At 42.8% G+C, this 25,542-nt stretch overlaps 1 protein-coding gene across 5 annotated transcripts in view; it reads right to left on the bottom strand.

The window, feature by feature from the left end:
- LOC120320432 (dipeptidyl aminopeptidase-like protein 6) overlaps nucleotides 1-25,542 on the bottom strand; it is a 410,598-nt gene that overhangs the window by 358,337 nt on the left and 26,719 nt on the right. The gene's annotated exons all lie outside the window — the stretch shown is intronic.

Here is a 25,542-nt window from a genome sequence, read left to right as displayed (position 1 = left end):
TAAAAACGCACAGAAGAAACGACACACAATACGCAAACACACAAGGATCAACAAGACTTGTCAAGGGTGAGTGAAGCCACATTTACTATCTGTGCCCCCAAAAAAATTAAAAAACAAAAAGGAAAAAAATTTAATTCGAAAAGTTGAAAGTCTTGGAAGATCTTTATTGTCTATTTGTGTTTTCCGATTCTGTCCGATTTAATATACTCCCGTTCCTTTCATTGTACTCGTACTAAAAAATATGGAGGAAATTAAAGAAACACGTAACGTACTCCTTGCCCAAATGACCGGGCTTAAGGATGATATTAAAAAAATCAACAATAGGATTAGCACTCTGGAATCAGAAAGTCTAGATCGTAACCCAATAGTTATTCCCCCTGTGCCCTTGACGCGTGCGCGCAACGAATTTGAGCTAAGGGAAGTTTTCAAGCTTCCCGATTTTGTAAAGGAGTTACAAACGTTTGAGGGTCAGCCTGAGAGATACGTCTCTTGGGTCAACCGGGCTCAGGCGATCCTAAATGACTGTGAGGTCATCAAAGGGAAACCAAAGAGGCGAAGCCGAAGAAGCTCTCGACTCTTATGGGGTTTCGGACGACGACTGGTCGGAAATAAAGCTACAATCGGTTGCCCCAAGGAGGCAACAACCGGTTTTACTCTTCCTATCAGGGAAATGTTAGACCTACATTAGGTTCGGGATATGGACAGGGAAATGGCAGACCCCCATTAGGTTCGGGATATGGAGGCTCGCAACATAATAATCGCTTCCAGGGCCCGATACCAGCCATTAAAATAGAGTCGAACCGGTCGGGCCAATCCCACCGTTCAGATTATAGGTCTCCCATGGCGGTTAATGATCGATTTCAATTTCCGAGACCTACCCGATACCGGACATAAATTTCACGCTGGTTAGCCTCGGCGGAGCCAAACATTGAAGAACACTTGACCTTACTTCGGGGTTTCACCAAATACACATGAAACCATTCGACACCGTGACAACGGCATTTTCCACCCTTAACGGGAAATATGAGTTCCTCTGCCTTCCCTTCGGCTTGAAAAACGCCCCGGCTATCTTCCAACGCATGATCGATGATGTATTGACGACATTATCGTCTTTAGTAACGACTATGATAGCCACTGGGAAAACCTTCGCCTGGTCTTTGAATGCCTTAAAAAGGCCCGGCTTCAGGTTAATCTGACCAAGACTCAATTCTTGTCCACCCAGGTTGAGTTTCTCGGTTATATCGTCTGTCATGACGAGTCAGTCAGATCGGACAATAAAAAGGATGAAGCTATATCGAAAATGAAACCCCCTGGCAATATCAAGGAACTAAAAAGCGTTCTTGGGATGACATACTACTATAGGAAGTTTATTCGCGATTATGCAAAAATCGCCAAACCTCTGACCAATTTGACCCGCGGGGAATCCGCTCGCGTTAAGGCGAACAAATCTAAAAAGGTCCCAGTCGAGCTCAATGACGCGGCCTTACAGGGTTTTGACGACCTTAAAACAACTTTATCCTCTTCAGAAGTACTCTCCTTTTCAGACTTCGGCAAGCCATGCCATTTGACCACGGATGCGTCTAACTATGCTCTGGGAGCTGTATTGTCACAAGACATTAAGGGAAAAGACCGCCCCATAGCTTATATCTAGCGCACTCTGTCCAAAACTGAGGAAAACTATGCTACTATAGAAAAGGAGATGCTTGCTATAGTATGGGCACTATACAACCTCAGATTCTTTTTGTATGGCGCTGCATCTGTTAATGTTTATACCGACCATCAACCTTTGACGTTTGCGTTAGGGAGCAGGAATTTCAATGCCAAACTGAAACGTTGGAAGGCGAGAATTGAGGAGTACAATTGCGTACTCATTTACAAGTTTGGAAAATCTAACGTCGTTGCCGACGCCTTGTCCCGTATAGTTCCGATGAACCATTACCTTGGTGAATGCCGTTCGGGCACTGCATCGGCTACTGAAGGGGACTCCACCATTCACCTGCTATCTCAAGTGGAAGTACCTATCAACGTTTATCGGAATCAACTGGTTTTTGACCCCGAGCGCGCAGAGTACTTGTGTGAGCAACCCTACAGGGGGTTCGAACGCCACCTTATTTCCGTTGGTACTGGTCTTTTATCTGAGTTAGTCGTTATCCTGAGAAAATACCTTAAACCATCGGTGGTCAATGGAGCTAAAATCCCGGAAACTTACCTGTCATCATTCCAGCGCCTTTGCTTAGAGAGTTTTGCTGTGTTCAAAATTCGAATAACGCAGAGTCTGGTGATAGATTTGTCTGATCCCGAGGAGATCTGCGAAGTCATTGAACGAGAGCATCGCAGACTCATAGGGGTGCCAAAGAGGTACGCTTGCAGCTTCTGGAAAAATACTATTTTTTCCCGGATGGCTAGCACCAACCGCAAGCAACTCTCGTCCTGCGAGTGTTGTAAGATCTTCAAGTACGAGAGGCACCCGAATAAACCATTTCTCCAACCGACGCCTATCCCAAAATATTAGTGCAAAATTCTTCACGTCAATATTTTCACCTTGGAAAAGAAAATCACCAAGTTGGCCAAGCTCTTTCCTCTCGAATCGAAATCCTCGATTCATCTACGGGAAAAGGTAGTTGAGGTGCTTCACTACTTTACCGTTCCAAGGTTATTGGTCTCTGACAATGAGAGGGGTCTTCTGTGCCCGACGGTTTTGAATTTGCATACGTACGTTGGGCATCGGTCTGTATAACACAGCGACCCAGAGAAGTGAAGTTAATGGCCAAATCGAAAGGTTTCATTCTACCTTCTTCGAGATTTACCGCTGTTTGAAGACCGAACACCCTGGCTTCAAACTAAACGAGTTGGTTGCTATTGCGGTGGATAGATACAACAATTCTATCCACTCAGTGACTAATAATAAGCCAGCGGACCTGTTTTTTGATCGCACAGCTAGATCAACTACCAGGGCCTAACTAATTTGAGAACTAAGGTTCTCGAGGACGTCAGGGTCTAATCGAATACCGGCAAGAGTTGGCAAACACGGCCCATAATAAAACGAGGTCTGAGCCTATATCCTATAACGAGGGCGACAAAATATTCGTTGCGAATAAACAGATTAAAACAAAGAAGAAGCAACGTTTTAAAGCTGAGGAGATTGCTGAAGACAGAAACGTGACAATAAAAACCAAGACAGGGAAGATCTTCAATAAGTCAGACTAAGGAACTAAAGTGGCACCAGATCGTTTTTGTGTGTTTCACACGCTCACATACACGACCCTAATTATACACAAAAAAATAGTAATAAAAAATAAAAATAAAAAAAACATCTAACGCAAAAAATAAAAACATCTAACCGCACCAATGAATAACGCACTCTTACAAAGAAAAGCACAACCTTTCCCTAACACTTACACCCTTAACCCCTCACCTCTAAGCAAATTTAAGCAACACCATAAAAAAGAATATTATTCATAAGACCAATATTACACTCCAACCAATATTGCATCATTGTCGCTCAAATGGTAGGAGAAGCGGGTATCTTCCCACTACTCGTCCCACTACTTTCTGGCGTGTCAACGACCACTTCAAACTGGCACACGTAATGGACTTGGGAAGGCTCGAGTCGCTGATACAGGAGGCTCAACGCGAGGCAGTGCAGCTAACGGATCCCAGGATTGCAGCATTGGTGGCGCACTACTTCGAGGAGTCGCAGGAGGGCCTGTCGAGACTGATGGGTACGCAGCGTGGACGTCGATCACTAGATTGGATTTGGTCCGCCTGGAAGTGGATTGCGGGCACACCGGATGCGTCGGACCGGGACGCCATTCTTCATGCCCAAGAAAACGTCGTGAAATCAGTCGGCCAACAAGTACGGATAAACGCTGGACTGTTTGATGACTCGCACGAGGGAACACAACTGTTTGCCCGGAAAAGAGTCTCCTAAAGATGGATGAAAACAGCTGCATCCCCAAGTTACTCAAGGGTGGTCAGGCTAGATGCGAATTCCTCAGGAACAGCGAGGCTCAGTCGAGACGAGAACTCGTCGAGGACGGCACTATGTTCCTGTCCAACTTCAACGGAACCTTGAAAGCTGGACCCCGAACTCACAACTTATCCGGAACCTACATCGTCCAGTTCACGAATGAGACGATTAGTGTGGCTGGAAGAACCTACACTAGCTACTCGACGAGCCATCTCATGGTTATGCCAGCGATACTAACTACAGTCACCGCCACCGGGTACGCGCACTCGATCCATTACGTAAACGACTTCAACTTGGATAACCTGAAGAGACTCACTGGGATGTCCGAGAGGATGTCTTTCTCCTTTCTTTGTGGAGGCCCTAGTCGCTTTGGTTGTCGGAGTGGCTCTTTACACCATATGGAGGAAGCTGACATCGATCAAGGGTATCCCTTTAGTGACAAACAACACCCCAGGCCCGGAGATGTTAGACGCAGGCCGGGCACCCAAAGGCCTATAATCTGCGGAACGCAGATCTTGAGGGGGAAGGAGTTTTGAACCCTCTCCAAGTGCCTACCCCCCTCCCCTATCGACCGTCGTTCTTACACGCGCTCTCCCCATTGAGGCACTCGACGGTCATTCACTTTAAATTGCACTCCCAGAACGCTGACTTCGCCCCCCGCCTTGCCCATTAACCAGACGATATATTCGACGGCTGAAATAGAAGTAATTGGAGAATCCTGAAACGATTGCGTAGGCGGAAGTTTTTGTTATTTCAGTTGGCTCGCCAAGTGATCAAATGTTTAGGAGACGTTGGCTCGCCACAGAGTCTAGACTTTGGAATATGGTGCTGTACGTAAATAATAGCTAAGCTTAATCGAAGAGCCCGATCTTTGAATACATTTTTTACTTAGACATTAATGTGTGGGTACAATATTGTCTATTTCATATTCTCTTCTTCTTAATATTTTCTTTTTTTAGGGTTTGGAATCGATGAAATCGCGTATGCTCGCAGAATTCGCCTACGGGCAAGACGGCGTCGGCAAAAGTATTATGGCCACCCCAATATCGCGATTTTGAGGCAAGAATACGCTGGAAATCGAAGGAACTTAAAGAGACTCATTAAGCAGTCAAAGAGGAGATAAAAGCTATCATTTGGTCTCCTTCAAAGATGTAATTTAAATGATTAGTAAATTCGATTCCTTGATTAATGACTTCTATAACGTGGTTAATCTCACTTATTTGTACATTATTTTTAGAGATGTCGGCTATTTGTTGTTGTAATTCTTTTTTATCTTCTTGATCTAAAGTACCGAATAAGTATTTGTAAATTTTTCCCATAGAGTTAAAAATACCGCGTTTACTACGTTTTACAGTTCTTATACCGTTTATTTCTCTGTTACGTTTTTCCACTAGATACTGAATATGTGGTAAATTATTAAAAGGTTGAGTTTGTTTGATAAGTTCTTCAGAAGTATTTTCTGTTTTAGTTGAGTTAATAGAAAGGTAAAGATATTCTTGGTTTATCGGTAAATCTATTGATCCGGTTTGAAACATTAGGTAGTCGTTTTTGGTCTGGACAGGGGTTACTTCTAGGTATTGTGTGGGAATTGTTCAATAGGAGGCATAACATGAGTATCATGCTCGGGAGTAGGCCTGAAATTATCGTTATTATATTTACTTTTATAAATTTTCTTTTTTTTTATACCCATTACTCGTAGAGTAAAAGGGTTTACTAAATTCGTTGAAAAGTATGTAACAGGCAGAAGGAAGCGTTTCCGACCATTTAAAGTATATATATATTTGATCAGGATCAATAGTCGATCTGGCCATGTCCGTAAGTCCTTCCGTCTGTCTGTCCGTCCGTATGAACGCTGAGATCTCAGGAACTACAAAAGCTAGAAAGTTGAGATTAAGCATGCAGACTTCAGGGACATAGACGCAGCGCAGCACGCACACATTTTTAAAAAATGTTTTGATATTTTTTTATTTTTGTATTAGTCTTGTAAATTTCTATTGATTTGCCTTTTATAACTTTTTGCCACGCCCGCTTTAACGCCCACAAACCGCCAAAAACTGTCAGTGTTGAAGACTCTCCTGTGCACTTTCAATAGTTAAGTAACGGGTACCAGATAGTCGGGGAACTGGACTATACCGTTCTCTCTTGTTTTGTGATTGTATATGTAAAGTATTTTTTTGAATTTTGTGAATTGGTTTTCAGGTTCATTCATTAATTTTTATCAGTTTTATGAAATCGCTCTATCTCAGAAATTCCATTTTTACTCGCTTTAATACTTAGAGATACTCCTTCTGATCCTAGACAGAGTTAAGGTGCAATGCACATGAAAGCGGAGTCTTTGTCGGCTTAAATTTCTGTGGGTTTACCCATTTCGTTGAGTATGCGTAATATAGCTTTTTCAGCTTCATGCCAATCTTTACTGTTTACTCTTATCAGGGAGGCGTGTTAAGAGTAAATGTCAATACATGATAGGAATTGTTTTATGTTTATTAAGTAAAAATCCATGACATACTTGTCTCTGGGATTGAAGGTTTCTGGGGTTGTTTCAAGAGTTAATTTTGTGTTACTATGTTCAGTGTTAGTGATGTTACAGATTTCACATTCGTTTATGATGTTTTGGATAAGTTATTAATTTTGTACTTCTGGTGCACTATGCATAGTATCTGCTGAGGGAAATGAAACTGAGTCATCTCCTCCTAGGAAGTTTTCTTAAATTTAGACTCTAAATAGAGCATCAGCGACATGATTTTCTTTACCGGGTAGATATTGAATATTATATTCGTATTCGTTAAGGTTTATCTTCCATCTCTGTAATTTCATGTTGGAATCTTTCGTGTTACTCAGGCATACAAGTGGCCTATGAGCGCTTAATATGTCGAACTTTCTTCTATGTCGAACCTGAAATATTTTATTGTCCATATGGCTAATTGTTCTTTTTCTATTGCCGAATAGTTAAGTACGTTTTCGTTTAAAGTTCTGCTTGCATACCATATGGGTTTATGCACTTGGGGTAATATAGCATCTTTGGGATATTACTCGCATCTGTTGTCAGCAAACATTTCTTTTCGATGTTAGGGTATATTAGGATTGGATCGGACGTGATTTAGTTTCTCGAAGGCGGACATGTAATCATAATCTTTTGTGTTAATTACTGCTCTCTTTTTTAGTTTGAGTGTCAAAGGTTTCGTAATTTTTGCAAAATTGGGAATGAACTTACGGTAGAATCCGCAGAGTCCAAGGAAAGATTTTATTCCTTTTGTGGTTTTAGGAATAGGGAAATTAATGATTGCATTTATTTTGTTAGGGTTTGGTTTAGTGATAATGTGACCGTTAAATTCTGTTTCTTTCTTTAGAAATTCAATTTATCAAGTTGCTATTTTGGATTAGCTGATCGTAATTTATCAAATACCCTTTTCAAAGACATTATGTGTTCCTCCAATGAAATGGAATAAATGATAATATCATCTAAGTAAACTAAACAATCTTTATAAATTAATTCTTCTAGAAGATTGTTCATGCAGCGTTGAAATGTTGCTGGTGCATTCTACAGACCAATGAGCACACGTCGAGTATATTCATAATTTTGTTGAAAATGGTGATTTGGGTATTGATTGTTGGTCTATTTGAATTTGATGGAAACCTTTAGCTAGATCAATGACAGATCATTGACAGCTTCCAAAATTGTCTAATATTTCATCCATTACGGGGATAGGGAATTTGTCATCAATGGTTATCTCATTGAGACTACTATAGTCTATGACTGGTCGTACCACATTTTAAATGTATGGCCATTAATGGTATATATTATTATATATATTATATATATTATATATATTATATTTATAGTAAGTTATATGTTTCTGAAAAATTGTGAATAAAGAATGTTTCTTAATGGGACAACGGTTGCTTGAGTGCAATGAAACACTTTGGTTTAATGTTATAATGCCATTTATAGTGTGGACTTTTACTTTAGAAAGTTTGATTGGGAAATTAAAGAAATTTTGTTTCATAATATTAATAGACGAACCGGTGACTACTAGGCATTTGAGAGTAATATTATTCATTTTAATTTTTAAGAATGGGTTTCCTCCTCCTCTGAATCGTTGTTGTTGTAAATTTAAATGATTCTGGACTCTACCTGCATTGTGTGTGTGTATTGAACTAGTGTTTGGATTTGATTTATTTGTATTATGCATAGCATGGTTCACGAAATTTTGATAGTTTCCTTTATTCCTAGAGGTTTGGGGTTGGATTGTGTTATGGTTGGAGCTATTTTGGAGTTTGGTTCGGTCATTGAAGGTTACTTCGTAAACACATGCAATAACGTGTTACTGATCTTTATTTCTTACATAAGCTTTTTTGCTGTGGTAAAAGATTTAATTTCTAACTCTTTGACGAACGTACTGATATTTCAACTGAAAGGTGTGTTGTGAAGACGACGGAGTAGTTCCTCACATGCTGTTTGGGTTTTATATACCCTGATGAGCGCTGGCCAGGTTATTGCTTCGGATAACTGGGATATTCGTTGGGCATCTCCTGCAAGTTGCATCTCAATTGCACTGAAGAATACATGTATTTGTCTGGTGTCAGTTGTTGGGTATGAGTATGACTTCGAACCTTCGGATAAAGGCACGGAGCTCTTGGGTGTTACCAGTGAATGTTGGTACTTGCCTAATTTGACTTAAGGCTTGATTCAGATGGGGTTCCGATAACAGTTGGACTTGTTTGGTTGCCATGGTTGATTTTTTTTTTGTTTTAGCAGAGTTTTTGGTTTTTTGTTTTTACACTTTTATTGACCGTATGCAGTAGGTTTGACTATTGTGTGTCAACCACCGATACGTTTTTCTTTTGAATTTTTTGGTTTTTTTGTTTTTACACTTTTATTGATCGTATGCAGTAGATTTGAATATGGTGTGTCAACCACCGATTATACGTAGTTCTTTTGCGGATAAAAAAGAGTTAATTGTATTACGATCTTATGTTCACTTTAGCGCCGATTCGCGTGGTTCCATCTTAAAAGAAACGCTTGGTCGTACTAGGATCTTTTGTCACTAGATTGATATTTGTAAACAATTTGCAAAATACTTTCTTTTTTATCCTACCGACTGCTCCATTTACGAATTAAGACCATGAACTTAATAAAAATAAGAACACAGTTGGTTTTTTATGTATTATTAAACGTTTTATTATTTCCAATAAAGGAAGAACTAGAGCCTTTGGATTATCACTGAGTTGGACAATTGACTTCGTACTCCCTCAGTACTAAACTAACTCATGGCGACATGTTTGCTCTTATATAGGCAGATTTGGATAGCTTAAGAGCAAAGTTTAAGAAAATTAAGTTATAAATATCTATTCTCTCGTGAAGTGAGAAGCTCTCGAAAAATAGGAGGAATTGGAGAATCCTGATTGCGTGGGCGGAAGTTTTTTTATTTTAGTTGGCTTGAATGTTTAGGGGACATTGGCTCGCCGCAGAGTCTAGACAGCTAAGCTTAATCGAAGGGCTTTCGATCTTTGATTAAATTTTTTACTTAAACATTAATTTGTGTGTGTGTAAGTTATTACAATAGTGTGTGTTGTTTTGTTCTAAGCCATTAATGTGTCTGTGGGATACGGTAGTCTGTGTGGTTGGGGAGTTGTGGGTGTAGAATGGATATGTTACTATATAGGTTCACACGTCTGGAGTTATCACAGATGTTGACGGAGACATGGAACCCAATCCGGCCAGGCGGGATATTTAGCCTGGACGTCAGGGACGTCAGCAGCCACCCGTAGCTCGAGGAATGAGCTACTGCGTACGAGGTCAACGTGGAAAAGTCCAGTCCAGCCAACTACTGGGGGAGTCATGGGCAAATTTCAAGAAGGCGTTCGGCATCAAGACACAAGTAACGATACTAAGAGGCCGAACTGCAGGCACCGAGGAGAGATAACTACGGACTCCCGTCAGATCGTAGAACACCACTAAGAAACAGAATGTTGCGTCACCAACTGTACGAGCACCCACACCCGCTACTAGTGTGCCAGGTCAAGATCCTTGGTTCCTTTGTCACCCGGACATAGGAGGATTATAGACAAGCTTGCAGGAACTGTGCTGAGGGAGAACACTTTTCTAGCAGATGCCGAAGTCGCAGAGTTCTTTTCTGCTGGGAGTGTGGATGCTGCCAACGAAATGGCCTGGAAAACGAAAAGAGTCTTCGCCCGAAGACTGCTAGGGGGAATCCCCGGAACGAGGAGGAATATTGAAAGTCCAAGGTAGGACAGTCATCCCCCGAGTGCGGATTGAGGATCCGATGCTCAATGCCACAGTAGATACCGGAGCCAGCAAGAGTTTTATGAGCGAATTCAACGCATAGGCACACCTGATAACGTACGGACGGTAAGCAGAAACTCGAGATAAGAAGGTCGTGCAAAATAACCCGTTTCGACGAAGCCAAGAAATAAGGATAAATCAATCTCGAGAGGAATTACCCGCACCAGTAACCAACGCAGACCAAAGCGACCTACTTCCCAGCCAAACCAGAACGCTCACCCGAAGTTGGAGGAGCACTGGCTGTTTTTAAAGAAACTGACGAACCGGAATCCATAGAACCATAGGTAGAAATTTCAATAGGAAATTTTAATAGGAGGAGTTGACACAATTCGAGGGATTGACAAGAGTGTCGCATATCGCCGATCACTCCATCGCTATGCGGGATGATAAGCCAATTTAAAAGTGGTATTTCCCATGAAGCGGATTATTGATCAGCAGATCGTCGATCTGATACGCAACGACTGCATAGAGGCTTCGCGTAGCCCCCACATTGCGTGGGAAAGAAACCTGAAGAAATGAGACTATGCGTTAATTTTCGACAACATGGATCCCGACATGGAGCGCATCGCATTTGCATACTTGGATGCCATTATTTGCATAGGACGCACTTTAGAGGAGCACATATAGCAACTACCGAAAGTATTCCGACGGCTACAGAAGGCCTCAATCCAAAGAACTTTAGTTTCATTAAGCGCAGCCTGGTATACTTAGTGTATGTTATCAGTGAGAAACGAATCCACACCGATCACAAGATTTCGGCAGTGCGTCAGCTAAGTAAACCACGTGCAGAGTCTTGGTATCGCGTTGTGGCACCGGAGATTTGTGCCAAACTTTGCAACTATAGTGCAACCGATGTCCGTTTTACTGAAGAAAGGGAAAGAATAACAATAACAACAAGGGCAGAAAGATGAATTCAAGAAACTCACGGAGGCAACCGTCCTTGCTTGTCCTGATTTTAAAGAGAAATTTATCCTCCAATCAGATGCTATCGAAATAGGACTAGGAGCCGTTTAAAACTAAAGGACCCAGGGGGAAGAACGTGTAATCGTGTTTGTTAGTACACTACAGAGCTATCTAGAAGGATTTTGATATGAGGTGATAACGGATCATCTCGCCTTGAAATGGCTCAACTCAATCGATAATCCTACCGGTCGAATCGCCCGAATGCAATATTACCCGTTAGACGTCACATATCGGCACGGGAGTCAGAACATTGCCGCGGATGCGCTATAACGGCAGCCCTTGTAGGTAATCCAGATGATAAAAAAGGACAAACCCGCATGCACCTGCTACCACCGGATGCTGAAACTTGTCCAGGATAAGACTGAAAAATTTCCGGAATATGTCTGAGGGAACCAGCAGTTATATCGCCATATTGGCTCACGTCCCGACAAGCACCGACAACGAGTTCTGTTGCCACTATCAGCCCACGGCAGGACATCTTCAGGTCAGGAAGACAACTACCTTGATCACTCAGAGGTATTACTGGCCGGGACTCTTCCGTGATGTAGCCAGGTATGTACTCAAGTGTGACACTTGCCAACGGTTTAAGGTCCGTCAGCGCAAACCACCTGGTAAGATGTTTACCAGGCAGATTCGTCAGCCTTTCGACGCTGTCTTGGCCGATTTCATTGGGCCCCTCCCACGGGCTAAGAGCGGAAATAGAATGCTTTTTGTATTTTTCGTGGCCTTTTCGAAATGAGTGGAACAAGCCCCCTTAAGAAAAGCTTTTTGGATTCCACCCAGGTTCATTTGGGACAACGAATCCCATTTTTCGAGTCGTTTCTTTAAAGACAAGCGGGAATGGAAATCCAGTATACGGCACTCTATACACCGCAGCAAAACCCGACGGAAAGGACCAATACCACCATTAAAACAAGAGAGAACGCTATAGTCGAGTTCCCCGACTATCTGATACCCGTTACTCAGCTAGTGGAAGGGAGAAGGAGAGTCTTAAACACAGTTTTTGGCGGTTTGTAGGCGTTATAGTGGGCGTGGCAGAAAGTTTTTCATCAAATCGATAGAAATTTACAAGACTAATACAAAAATGAAAAAATATCAAAACATTTTTCAAAAGTGTGGGAGTAGCAGCTTTGGGCGGTTTGTGGGCGTTAGAGTGGGCGTGGCAAAAAGTTTTTTGGCTAATCGATAGAAATTTACAAGACCAATACAAAAATGAAAAAATTTCAAAACATTTTTCAAAAGTGTGGGCGTGGCAACATGAAGCGACAAACTTGCGCTGCGTCTATGTCCCTGGAGTCTGTAAACTTAAGCTTTTGTGTTCCTGAGATCTCGACGTTCATACGGACAGACGGACAAACGGACAGACAGACGGACGGACAGACGGACGGACAGACGGACATGGCCAGATCGACTCGGCTATTGATCCTGATCAAGAATATATATACTTTATATGGTCGGAAACGCTTCCTTTTGCCTGTTACATACTTTTCAACGAATCTAGTATACCCTTTTACTCTACGAGTAACGGGTATAACTATTGTCGCCCAGGACATAGAGGGTAAGCAGGCGACATGGGATGAACTTTTACCGGAACTAAACTTGGTAATAAACCGCAGCGTTTCGGATTCCACCGGATTGAGTCCGGCCTTCCAGTCGGTAAACTCATTGTTTTGTAGTTTAGAGATTAAAGATGTTATTTCTAGATCTCACTGCTGTTCAGGTATAAGCCAATTCAGTTCAATCTACACGCATTTCAGGAGCTTTGGCAGCAAGCTGTAACTTTTTCGTTATCGGGTTTCTTGAGAAGAAGTCCACATGCGCCATGCAGTTTCCCTTCCTATACACAATATACAACCACCATCGATATACCTTGTCATCTAATGCAATCTTTTGTTGGCTTGCCTTTAAAGAGTTATTTCCCTGCGTTAAATACTGCCAGGGTTTCCAAAAGATATGAAATATACCTTGACTCTGCTGAGGCTGTACATTTACTGTAGTACTCAATTAGATGGTTTTTATCGTTTATTTTGTGCATGAGTATCGCACCATAACCCACAGAGCTAGCATCTGTATGAAGCTCAACCGGGTATTTTGGATCGAAAATTGTTAATACCGGGGTTTGGGTCAATGCAAAGATTATCTCCTTTCTCACTGCTTCATGATTTTCCTTCCAATTAAAACTATTATTGTCTTTAGAAGTAATACAAAATAGAGGCTATAACATTTCAGAGAATTTTGGCACTAATTGTCGAAAGTACGATGCTAATCCAATAAACTGTCTTTGCTGCGTGACCGTGGCAATTCAACTAATCCTGCAAGTTTCGAGGATTAGGTCTAAGCTCACCTGTCTCTACTTCGTAACCGTGATACTCTATTTTTGATTTTAAAAATGTACATTTTTCGAAATTAAATTAGAATCCAGCTTTAATGAGAATTTCTTTGACTATCTGTAATCTTGAAATTGCCTCCATCCTCCTCCTTCAAACCAAATGGCATTGCCACAAACTCGAACTGCCCATCCGGTGTAACAAATGCCGTACGCTCTACTCAATCTAGGTGAATAGGTATTTGGTAGAATCCGCTGGCCATGTCCAAACAAGAAAAATACCTTCCCCCACGCAACCTTGCAATTTGATCCGAGATAAGAGGCAACGGGAATTTATCCGACACTGTACTAGCATTTAGCTCTCTATAGGCGACGCATAAGCGATCAGTTCCGTTTTTCTTTTTTACCAATAAAATTGGACTCACAAATGGGGAACAGCTCGGTCTTATAATATTTGCCGCCAACAATTCGCCAATCGTTGCACGAACAGTTTGCTTCTTATCTACACTAAGCCTATATTGTCGCCTTTGTTCCGTTTTATTTTGATCTATTAAACGAATTTCTAACTGACCTGTGTTTACTTGTGTCTTTGGAACTCCTGAGATAAAGTGTTTCATGTATGGTTTCAAAACTTTTAACGGCCCTTGTCAGCTTCATTCAACTATACAATTTAGTTTATACAATCTTCATATGTTTTGGGTTCAGTTACAACATTAATCAGTTTTACGTTATAATTGCAGAATCTGCCTGACTCAATCGTCACTCCGAAACATTGACTTAAAATCTCCCTGCCTATCATGATATCGTTTTTGAAGTACTTGTCCATAATGACATGAAATAAGATTTACAAGGTAAAATCGTTAATGGTAACATTGGTCAAAATTTGCATAGAGCTGCATTCAGAATCGTTTCCAATATCCTTAAGCATTACTACATTATGAAGTCTTTTTCCAGAGAATTTTCCAGCAGCGCTTTTCTTAATGAGTAAACACTCGGCTCCGGAATCAGCAAAAATCAACGGACTCACCAAAATGAACACACCTTTTGGTTTCATTACCAAAAATATGCTAACTCTTTTTTTAGTACTTTTTAGTCCAATCGAAGGGCATCCAGTAGAAATGTGTCCAGCCTGTTCACACTTATAGCATATTACGTTCGACTTTTGCTCTTTTGGCTTCATACCAAAGACTCCACCATGCCCGCTTCCCGATGATTGTGCTTCCCGATTTTTCTTCTGGCGGCAGTCTGCAATTTTGTGCCTTGACTTTCCACAATAATGGCAAATGATGTTTGAAAATTTCTGCTTCTTCCTTTCTGGCCCCAAAGTTGTGTCTGCCCTCGAAGTCTCTTGACGCTGCCCGATTTCGTATACCTGCAACTGTTGCTGCAATTCGCTACGCGACTTGATGTTTGTGGTGCACACAAGCTTTTTTAGTCTGCTGTCCAGTTGCGCAGTATGCGCAAGTACAACTGACACCAACAATTCCTTATATTTCTCATTTTCGTCATTAGCGAAGTGACGAGTCATGCCAGGAAAACAGATCTGTGAATGCCATTGCGATGCACTGCCCTCCAAAGCTATGCTGAGAGCAATCACAAGTGCACTACCCTCAAGTGGGTTTTCAGTAAAAATCATGTCGTCCGTAATACTGCAAGCACATGGATCGGCGCCAGCAGCTTCGGGATTGTATTTTGGTAAAAACACCGTCTTTGGCTCACGTGGCGCTGCGCTAGCCTGCATTGTTCGCAGCAACTCCAAAATTTGGCGCAACTCCCACTTCTGATGTTGAAGCGTCAGTTGCTGCAGTATTTTTAGCACCTGGAGCAGCGAGCCCCGTTCCCTTTGTTGGTGCCATCGTTCCACTTGTCGTCCTTTCAGACGACTGATTTCTCTCTTCCTATGCACGCTCGCTCGTCCCCAAAATCTATTGCGCAGCTTTCTCATGTCACACTTGCCATCCTGCGCTTTCGCACATACAGCCAATAGCCAGTCCAGTCTCGCTCACACACTTCTCCAGGTGATGTACACAGGACGAACCAACTGAAGAGGTAACACACCAAACACGTGGCACGGGTCACACTCAGTGAGAGAATTTGCAATTAGTTCTCTCACCTATTTCGGTGATATAAAGAACACAAGACAGCAATAACGGTTGTTCTGATTTCTCTATCCTTCTTTATTACAATTTTGTCACATACACAATTCTTGTTGCTGTACTAAATTCAAATACAATGCTCCGACATATAAGAAGTTCAAATTCCACACGCATGAGGAGGGCCTGATGTTGCCAGTTACGCAAAAAGTTTACGCTTAGTAACGGTATTGCGAAGTCGAGGAGAAACTAAACCTGTAGAAAGAGAGTTTGGAAAAACAGAACCGGTAGAAAGAGAGTTTGACGAAACAAAACCGGTAGAAAGAGAGATTGGAGAACAGACGGTTGGAGGGGAGAACATGGACAGCGAGTAGGCACAATCTGGAGCAGGACGGCAAGACAACAGTTGGCGTCATCGTGCCAGGGTAAGGAGAATAACGGTACTTTGAACCAGACCAAGCTGGACTATGGACTTGGCCAACAGTAAAACCGTGGACTTTGGATCCGGAGACTGGGAACAAGAGGGATAAACCGTTAAAGGAGGCCTATTTAAACAGGCCGAATGTAGGACAGTCAAGGAGAATGAGTATAGGAGTCAACAACGTAAAGCAACGAAGTCAGAAAGGGTGTTACAGCAAGAACAAGATCGCTACGTCGAAACGTTCGGGACAAGGAAAGTCTCCGAGTTGAGACACAGGTAGCTGATACGACGAAGCACGGTTAGTCCGGAAGCATTCAAAAAGCGGGGCCAAGCCAAGCAAGGACCCGGTCGACTGTGTCGGAAACTACGTACGTGAACCAGGCGATTGCCTGGTGTGTCCGTGCGAACCGGGCAGGCATGGTATCGGCGCCACCAGTCAGAGTAAACGTGGGGTTGGCGTATTGTTATTTCACCAGGCGATTGCTTTGGTGATCGCAACTGTTAGCTATCGTGAGTCCGCATACGACGAAAATCTTCAGCATAAGTAACGGGCACACAGCGACACGGTCCAAGCCACTCAGGACAACTAGAGCGGGGAGACAGCAGAACGAAGCCGCTGAGCAGACCACCCATGTCCGTCTGCACCAGATAGAGAGAAAGGGTAGGGTGGAACGTTCGTCTTTCACTGGGCGTTTTGCTACAGAGTCTGCGGCGTAAACCGGGCAATTGCGCGGAGCGTCGGTAGAAACCGAAGAGGCATCTGGCGGGACCGGCCGGGACTAAGCAAGGGAGAGGAGGTTGCGGCCAGCGCGGCGAATGCATTAAGAGCCCAGCACTATTTCACTCTAGTCTCGGAACGGTGACGCTTTCCTAAGCCCACAGCCTTTGTCCTCGCCACCAACCACGTGTGGCCGCGGCAGTCCAGTTCCAAGACGGGAGAGCGGACACAGGATAATCAAATCACAGTATAAAACTAGGCAAGATTTCAAGATCAAAGAAACGAGAACTGCAAAGCGCTGTTACTGTAAACGGGTGATCACGTTTTATAATAAATTTGGTGGGACGAACACACGAAATCTTCTGAGTTAGCCGCACGTATTTAGTAGCGAGCAGACCAACAAAATCAGTTCGTTACATCTGGCGCCCAAAAACGTGACTATCCCGGCAGTATAAAAAAAATAGCGTATGGGTAGAATTTGGATCTACCGCCTCAAAAACGAGGATTTCGCATATGTCGCACAGAGGTTGCGCATATCGCTGTCAGGAAGAGCAGAGGACATGCGAAAGGCCCTGGCTGAGTATTAGGCAGAGACGGAAAATTACCCAAAGCTCCCAGAAATCTGGACAGAATTGGAGACAGCAAAGCCAGACAGACCAGGTCCAATCATAATGCTGACGAACCCCGAGAGTGAAGACCTCATCGCAAGTCTAAGCACGGAGAAGATGCAGCACGAAGGTCAACGAAGAAAGATGCGCAGTAGGCCAAGTTCAAAAAGACCCAGGCGCAGCTAGCCGGATTACGCAAAAATAGCCAAACAACTTAGGAAATAGTCTTTTCGCTTTGACGGACGAGAAAAACCCCTCGAATTCTTGGAACAGGTGGAGTGGTCCGCAATCACTTACGGTTTGGACCCCGAACAATGCCGGAATTGATGCAGGGAAAGGCTATAAAATGGTTCATATCCAATAAAGGACTGGAGGACTTAAGGCGAATTCATAGGAAGTTTCCAAACATACTTCCTGCTCAGTGGATACTTAGCGAAACTTGCGGACAAGGTGGGGCATAAGAAGCAAGGGTTTAGGAAAGCAATGGTCGAAATGCAGATCCTAATAAGACCTCTGGGGTACGGGAAAAAAGGAAACGAGATTATCAAGGAGAACTGCACGCCAGACCTCCAAATAGGGTTGAGATCCTATCATGTGGACGACCTAGAGGCCCTCATGATCCTGGCAGACGAGTACGGGAGCTGCACAAGAAACGGGAAGCCTTCGCGAAAGAGCATAAATTCAGCCCCATTAAAGCCGCGGCCTCAACACACGTCCCACGCGTGCCGAAACTAGAGGCTGCTTTTCTGCTGGATGTGTGGAAAAGTACGAATACGATGTACGAAATGCTGCCAGAGAAATGGCCAGAGCGGCGAGCAGGGGTCGCAAGTATTTTGCGTAGTAGAAAAAGTATACCTAAAACAATAGGGGATAATAGGGGTACAAAAATAACTCCATTGTACAAATTAATTAAATGTATAAGTGCAGCAGGAGAAAGTCCCTCGCTGCAGTCGCGTGTTTTAAGGCCGGCTGGCCGGGGCGGGTGACACCGAACAAGGGCCGGTTGGATCCTTTGGCCCTTGTGGCTGGCTGGTAGGATGGGCCGACACAGATAAAAGCGCAGAAAGTTTCTCCCGCAATTAGCGCTATCTGACTGAGTCGGTATCTGTCGACGTCTTCCTCGAATTTCCTGATTTGCTTCAAATTTTATTCACCCAAGCGGTGAAGATATGGGAGACTCAGGATCTCGAGTTTCATAGAGATGTTAAGGACAGGAGAGTTAGCTACTCCTGGTGCCCTTTTCTGGACCATGTCGTGGTTTACAAATACGGTCTCATTGACCACTCTCAATAAATGTTTTCAGATGCGTGCCTCTAATGTGGTTGACCGTTCCATTATCCACGCGCACAAGTGCTGGTCTATCGTTGATTACGATAATTCCTTCGTCGACATAGGTGATCGAATGAAGATTGCTCTGCTGTGTATCGCAATGGGCCACTACTCCAGCGTGGAGTTCTTGGGCAAACGAGCTCACCGAAGATAACTGACAGAAGGTTGCTCCGGGTGACATGGAGCAGTTCTTGATGGTGCTCTCCGTTACTCCGTTACACTCCGCCACCACATTATCCTCTAACCTTAACACCGTGTCGTGGTGTGCCACCGGAAGAATAGTGATCTTGCTGCAGGCCATTTTAATCTTGGGGAACTTAATTATGAATGCAATATGTTAGGAAATTGTAAAACTTTAACAGACGCAACGGACAAAATTTCCCTTATGGTGGGCTACTCGACCCAAACTTGCTCCAGATCTGCATGATCCAAGATGCTTGGACAGACTACGTTAATTTTAGCGAGTGTGATAGTTAGCATTATATTCTGTAGTTCCATAACAATAATCCTATTACGAGTTTATAACATCTCGATAGGTGGCCTGAATCAACTTGCGCATTTTTAGAAAATTTCAAGATTTGATTGACGGTGGTTGTGAGTTCGTTAATGCGAACTTGTGTTCTAGTGTTAATTTCAATCTGACTACTGTGTGCATCAACTAGTCGCGCTTCTGTGAACTTTATCTTTTCCACTTTTAGGTGTCCCTGCGACAACCTTTAACGCAGTTCCCAAGAAGTCTAAGCTCCTAGCAACTCTGTGATGGACGCTCAAAGAGTTAAGCATATCACGGAAATGAGCGATATCAATGCTTTCTCATGTGGGACTGGGGGAACATACCGAGCATGCTTTCGGTTTCATCAACTACTCTCCGTTACTCAGAGAGATTAGCTGAGTGTCTAACGTAGGCATAATTTGCTTGGGAATAATTGGTGATATGGGCCGATGTCACGGCCAGAAGACAGAGTAAAAGCATTGGAAGCGACCTGTAAAATTTGTGGTTGATTAATACATGTTCGAATTAGAGTTGCCCACCACCAATAGATATTAAAAAATTAATGCCGAGCGGCTATAAGTAGTAAAAACTATGCCAAGTGGCTAAGGGTAATGAAAAATAATAAAAACTTAGGCCAAGTGGCTGTAAATAATAAAAATGTAACTGAAAACTTATGCCGAGTAGCTACAAATGGGAAGAATGAAAACAAACCTCCGAGGGAACCGCAACTAGGCTCTGCTCGGGTTACCTGAGGTTGTCCCAAGTCTGCCTCGATGGTCTTCTCCTCACATAGAGGAGTGAGTTTGTTGGCTAGTCGTCTGTTTGACTTTACTAGGACTTTGTCACCGACCTGGAACACTCTGTTCCGCCGAGAAGAGTTTTCTCGGTTTCTTGTCAAATTTTGGGCGTTTTTGATTTTTTTGTGGATTAACGTGCTGTGGAATCGCTCCACTTGTCCGTTTGAGACGCTATGTAGGGGCGGTGCATTCGAGATGCTGACGCCGAAATGGTTTTCCAGCATAGCCACTATTGTTTGCGGTTTCAATGATGGTTCATTGTCGCAGTAGATGGCTTTGGCTTTGTGGAAACATTCATTAACTGTAGCAGGGGTGGTTTTGGATCCTCTATGGCTCTAGATGGAATCGGCTGAACCATTGCGAATTTCGAAAACTTGTCCAGGCAGGTGAGGAAGTATTTCTTATCCGTGGAGAAAATATCAATATGTAAAATTTCTCCTACATGGCCCGGTATTGGAGTTTCTCCGAGCTCTTGTTTCTTCGGATGCCTGCCGTACTTCGCTTTGACGCAAGTTTTGCAATTGGTCGTTCACTCGCCAATTTGGTCATTTTCGGGAAGTAGTACTCAGAGAGTACCTGCTTCACGTTTTTCTGGGCCGAGAGCAAGCTTGTTTGCTCGAGAAATTAATCGAGTGACGCCTCTTATTCCCAAATAATATAAAAGTGCGTTTCCAAGGGGAGCACGCCTCTTCTAATATTATCTGGTTTTGAAAGCAATTCGCGGGTTTGTCCGTTGACTCGATAGGGTATGTGAGCGAAAGTTCGTTGTGAACTGTGGCCGCAAACGACTGTGGCTCTTGGCCATCAACAACGTTGAGTTGTTGCCTGGAGAGTGCATCTGCAACGAGGTTATTTTTTCCGGGCTTGTAAAATATTCGTGCGCCGGACTTATCGATGCGTGCTTACCACCACTTGACCTTGGCGTTCGGATTGGATTCCGATACCGCAAACGTCAAGAGTTGGTGGTCGGTAAAGATGTTTATTTCTTTGACAACAACGTTGTCGCAATTTGGCTAGCGCCCAGAATATGGCTAACAGCTCTCTTTCATTGTCCTAAGAATATTGCGTAATTTTTCGAAGGCACGTTGCTGCGCTTCGGAAAATTCTACCTTGATACTCCTGGACCTGTGTCGACTAACACTCCCGTTCTCGCCCTTCAGTATGTCTTAATTGGGCCTTGCTATTGATGCGAAATTTTTGATGAAGCATTGATAATAGCTGGATAAGCCCAAGAATGACCATACCTCAAATACGTTTTTGGGTTCTGGAAATTGCCCTAACCTTTTCTGGGTCGGTCGTCGCGCCATTGTTGGTGACGATGAACCCCAGGAAGCTCACGCTTTTCTTAAAGAAACGTGACTTTTCTGCCGATATTCTCATGCTAGCATCGTACTGGCTCTTCAGAACCATATCTACGTGCGTGACATGGGCATTTTCATCTTCTGTAAAGAAGATGTCTACGACCCAAATTGGGTTATTGTAGGGGGACTTCGACTTTAAGATTATTCCATTTTTCAGCAGTTCCTGAATTTCGCCGTTGACGAAGTCAGCTGCCCCCATGGGATATGGGTATAACTTGGCATAAATGGGCTTCTTGTCAATCGTCCGGATGGTTGCTACCACCGACTTATTGTAAGGAAGAGCCTCTTTAGGATCAGCAAAAGCTTTTCTCATATTCCCGAGCATTTTCAAAAATGCACCCTTAATTAAGGGCGGTGCATCCGAGCAATCTACGTTGGTAAAATTGACATCGGGGCAAGTGTGAAAGTCAATCTGTTCTGCTTCCCATTTGAGCTGGCCGGAAGCTAGGCAAAGCGACGCGCCGGCCTGTTTTAACAGGTCTAGGCCAATGATCGCGTCGAAGGAGGTCAAATCTGGTAGATGAAAAGGTTTAAAGGGTTTAAGGTTTAAAACACAAAATATATTTTCGTGATTGTAGTCACACCATGAATTGAATGGATTGCAATTTCAATCCCTTAAATGGTCGGATGCAATTTTTTGACGTGCCCGTGTCAACCAGCAGTTTCATGTCGATCCCCGCTACTCTTCGTCTGATGACGGGTTGCAGGGACTTTCCCCTAAAAAATTAATGGCATCCGAGTTGTGCCTAGGCGAGTGCTGAGGGCATGTCTTTAGGCTTTGCCGCAAAAAGCACATCCGTGAGGTTGCGCCTAAGTCCCGAGACGGAAACTCTCAAAGCGTCATCCCGGAACTTCTCACATAGAACCGCTGCTGCCGACGCTTCGTAGCACATGGTTGCCTTGTTGGTGAGCACGGTGAGTTTTTTCTCAACCTCGTCATAATACTTAAGAAGACTTCCCCGTCTGAGGGTGCCTAGCTCTTGCTCGTTAACATGTATCGGGCGTTTGTCGCTGTATGTAAAATCGAGGCGACTTATGATCGCATCGAAATTCAGTATGGTCCCAAAGGACGACAGAACTGCATCAGCAGGGATTTTAACTATCCTCATATTTTCTGAACATATGGTAAGCGGCATTTGCCGCTTGCCGCCAGGAGACGTATGTCTCCTGTGTCCCCATAAAGTCTAGAAGAGATTTAACGGCATCCAATGTTTCCTCACAACGGACCTGTCCGGTGATATCTACTGGCTTGTAAACTTTAATCGGGGGAGTTTCAGTCTGCACAGGGACAATCTGTATAGCCGCGACCTGGCCGGCAAGTTCCTCAACTACTCTACGCAATTCAGGCTTCCTGCGTTGACTTTCTAAGGCCTGTTTTTGTAACGCCCTTATGCGGGCTTTAATCTGTTCTGTTTCGAGAGAAATTTTATATGAAATAAATGGGTTAGCTGGGATACTTTTAAGTACAGAGTTTTCTGTAGAACCGTCGCCTTCGGACTCTAAGTCGCTAGCGTATGGTTTCGAATTCCTATACTGTCGGAATGAATTACTCATGAGGAGCTGAGTATATAAACACTCAAGTCGTCTTGCCCATAGGGAGCACTAGTACGGCGAGGGGTCGCGGGGGCTGAGTAATAACATTGGCCGAGGGCTCGTTGAGCGGAGCCGTAGGTTCGACCAGCAACGATAAGGTGAGGGGCTTGCGGGGAGCTTGCATCCGCTAAGCCAGACAAATATATAATATAAATGACAAGCAATGAATGCGCTGCTGTATCGGGTGTCGGGCAGCGATAAGAAGGCCCGAGACGGCTGTGGGGCTAGTGCAAAGAATTCAAGTTTAAGTGAAACGACAGTGTCCAGAAATATGCAAAAGTGGAACGAAATGCACACAATAGAATATAAATTGCAAGTCAATTAATCTTTGCGACAGTGTACAAGTAACACACTAGGGTGGAATAATATAACCCGCACAGTCAATCAAAATTTAAAATTTAATATTTAAATTTCATTACAGTAACATAAATTTAATTCACAACACCTATAGACGTTTGAATTGTTATGGAAATGCAGATTCTCTTATTATTTTTATGTAAATGATTCTCTTATAATTTTTATGTAAATCGCACAAATATTTTAAATATTTAAAACTCTATGTGAATGCAGCTGGCAGTTTAAAACAGGAGCTCACTTACATGATTTGTGTGTAGTTTTGTGGGTTAGTAATCCTTTAGTTGGGTGCCAATTAATTAATTGTATAAGTGCAGCAGGAGAAAGTCCCTCACTGCAGTCGCGTGTTTTAAGGCCCGCTGGCCGGGTCGGGTGTCACCGAATAACGGCCGGTTGGCCGATGCATGTGGTTACGAAAGCTGGCTGTATTTAGCCAACTATTCAATCCTCCAGGTATCCTTCGCAGATGCCTAAATGCAGAAGGCGGAAGGCGAATCCAATTGGAGATTTATGGAGATTATGATGGCTTCTGGCCTAGGGACACAGAAAGCGGTAATAATAAAATTCTTACGGCGGATCGCCGGAGTCGTCAGTATATCAATATGTACTCTTTATTCAATAAGTCTTCAGAACGAACTGCTTAAAAGCTAACAAAGGAAAAAGCGGTCTCTGCCAATGTGCAGAGCCTCTGCCAGCTATGTATGAGCTTCCGGCCAAACTGGTCAGCAATTTGGCCGGTGCTGGAGTGCGGACGATCAGTCCGGTTAACTTACACACACACACGCATATGAGCGTACCTGGGAACGGATATTCTCATGGAAGGATATAAGCATTGAAATAAAAATACCCCTCATAAGTTTTCGTTTTGAAGGATATTTTTTAGGCACTTAAATAACTTATCGGAATAACTTAATGTTCGCCAGATTATACTGTTAATTACTAAAATACAAAGTCACAATTGCTAAGTCGAATATCATTGTTGGTTGTTTTAGCTGCTAAAAATGCCGGAAAATGTACATATATTTAGCTGACTCCTTATCATGTTCTGGATTAACATTGTGCGACGACGTGTGAGGTTGCAAGCTGATTAATGATAAAAACATATATGGCAAAATTGAAAATTTCTCAAACAGCTCAAGGAACTGGGTTTTTGGATATTCAAAATAATTTGAGTAAGAAATTTCTCATACCTCTGAAATATTCATTTCAGGGAGAGCTTTCAAAACTAGAGATGCTTGAATTACGACGCTTATTCTTAATTAACGATCACAGGAAATAATATTTGGACTTTGACAGGGGGAAACCATTGAGTGCCCTTTATAATAGAGAAACAAGAAAGAACGCTATAGTCAAGTTCCCCGACTATCTGATACCCGTTTCTCAACTAGTGGAAGTGCGTAGGAGAGTATTCAACACTGACAGTTTTTGGCGGTTTGTGGGCGTGGAAAATAGTTATTTGGAAACTCGAGTAAAATTTACAAGACTAATAAAAACCTGAAAAAATATCAAAACATTTTTTAAAAGTGTGGGTGTAAGAGTGTTGGCTGTTTGTTTCGGCAGCTTTTGGGCGTGATAGCATGGGTCAACAAACTTAAGCTGCGTCTATGTCTCTGGAAATTGTATGCTTAGTCTGAACCCACTATAGTTCCCAAGATATTGGCGTTCATACGGACTGACAGACAAACAGCAAACATACGTGTAAACAATAATAAACTCAAGCTGTCTTGCTGTCTTCAAGGTCAAGTTTTCGACGTATTTTGCTGCTTGTCCTATGTTACGCGTTAAAAATAAAGTGTTTTTAAAATGGATGATTTAATATTACAAATAAAGGTATTTACTGTAACTTTTTGCAGTTTTAGAGTTTCTGTTGTTTTAGTTTATTAAGCGATTGTGAAACCTGTGTCTTTTTAAGTATTAAATGTTAAGTGAACTCATGTTTTACTTAGAGTTTCAAAAGTGATGGGCACCTGATAGCACGATGAAATTAATTTTAAAATATTGGTAAATGTTTGTAGATAATGTTTAAAAAAATGTCAGCTGCAGAACTTTGCAGATGGCTTAGTTATCTTACACAAAAGAATATACACTGGCCTGCCATAATTGAAAATGCTCTCATATCGATCGGCGAGTTGTCAGAGGAAGCTGCTGAATCCAGAAATACCGATACAAAAAAATTTCGACAACAAACACCGATTTATTTTACCGTCTA

This window comes from Drosophila yakuba, chromosome 2L (genome assembly GCF_016746365.2).
Source record: "Drosophila yakuba strain Tai18E2 chromosome 2L, Prin_Dyak_Tai18E2_2.1, whole genome shotgun sequence".
NCBI lineage: Eukaryota > Metazoa > Arthropoda > Insecta > Diptera > Drosophilidae > Drosophila > Drosophila yakuba.
This window is presented reverse-complemented; position numbering and strand designations above follow the sequence as displayed.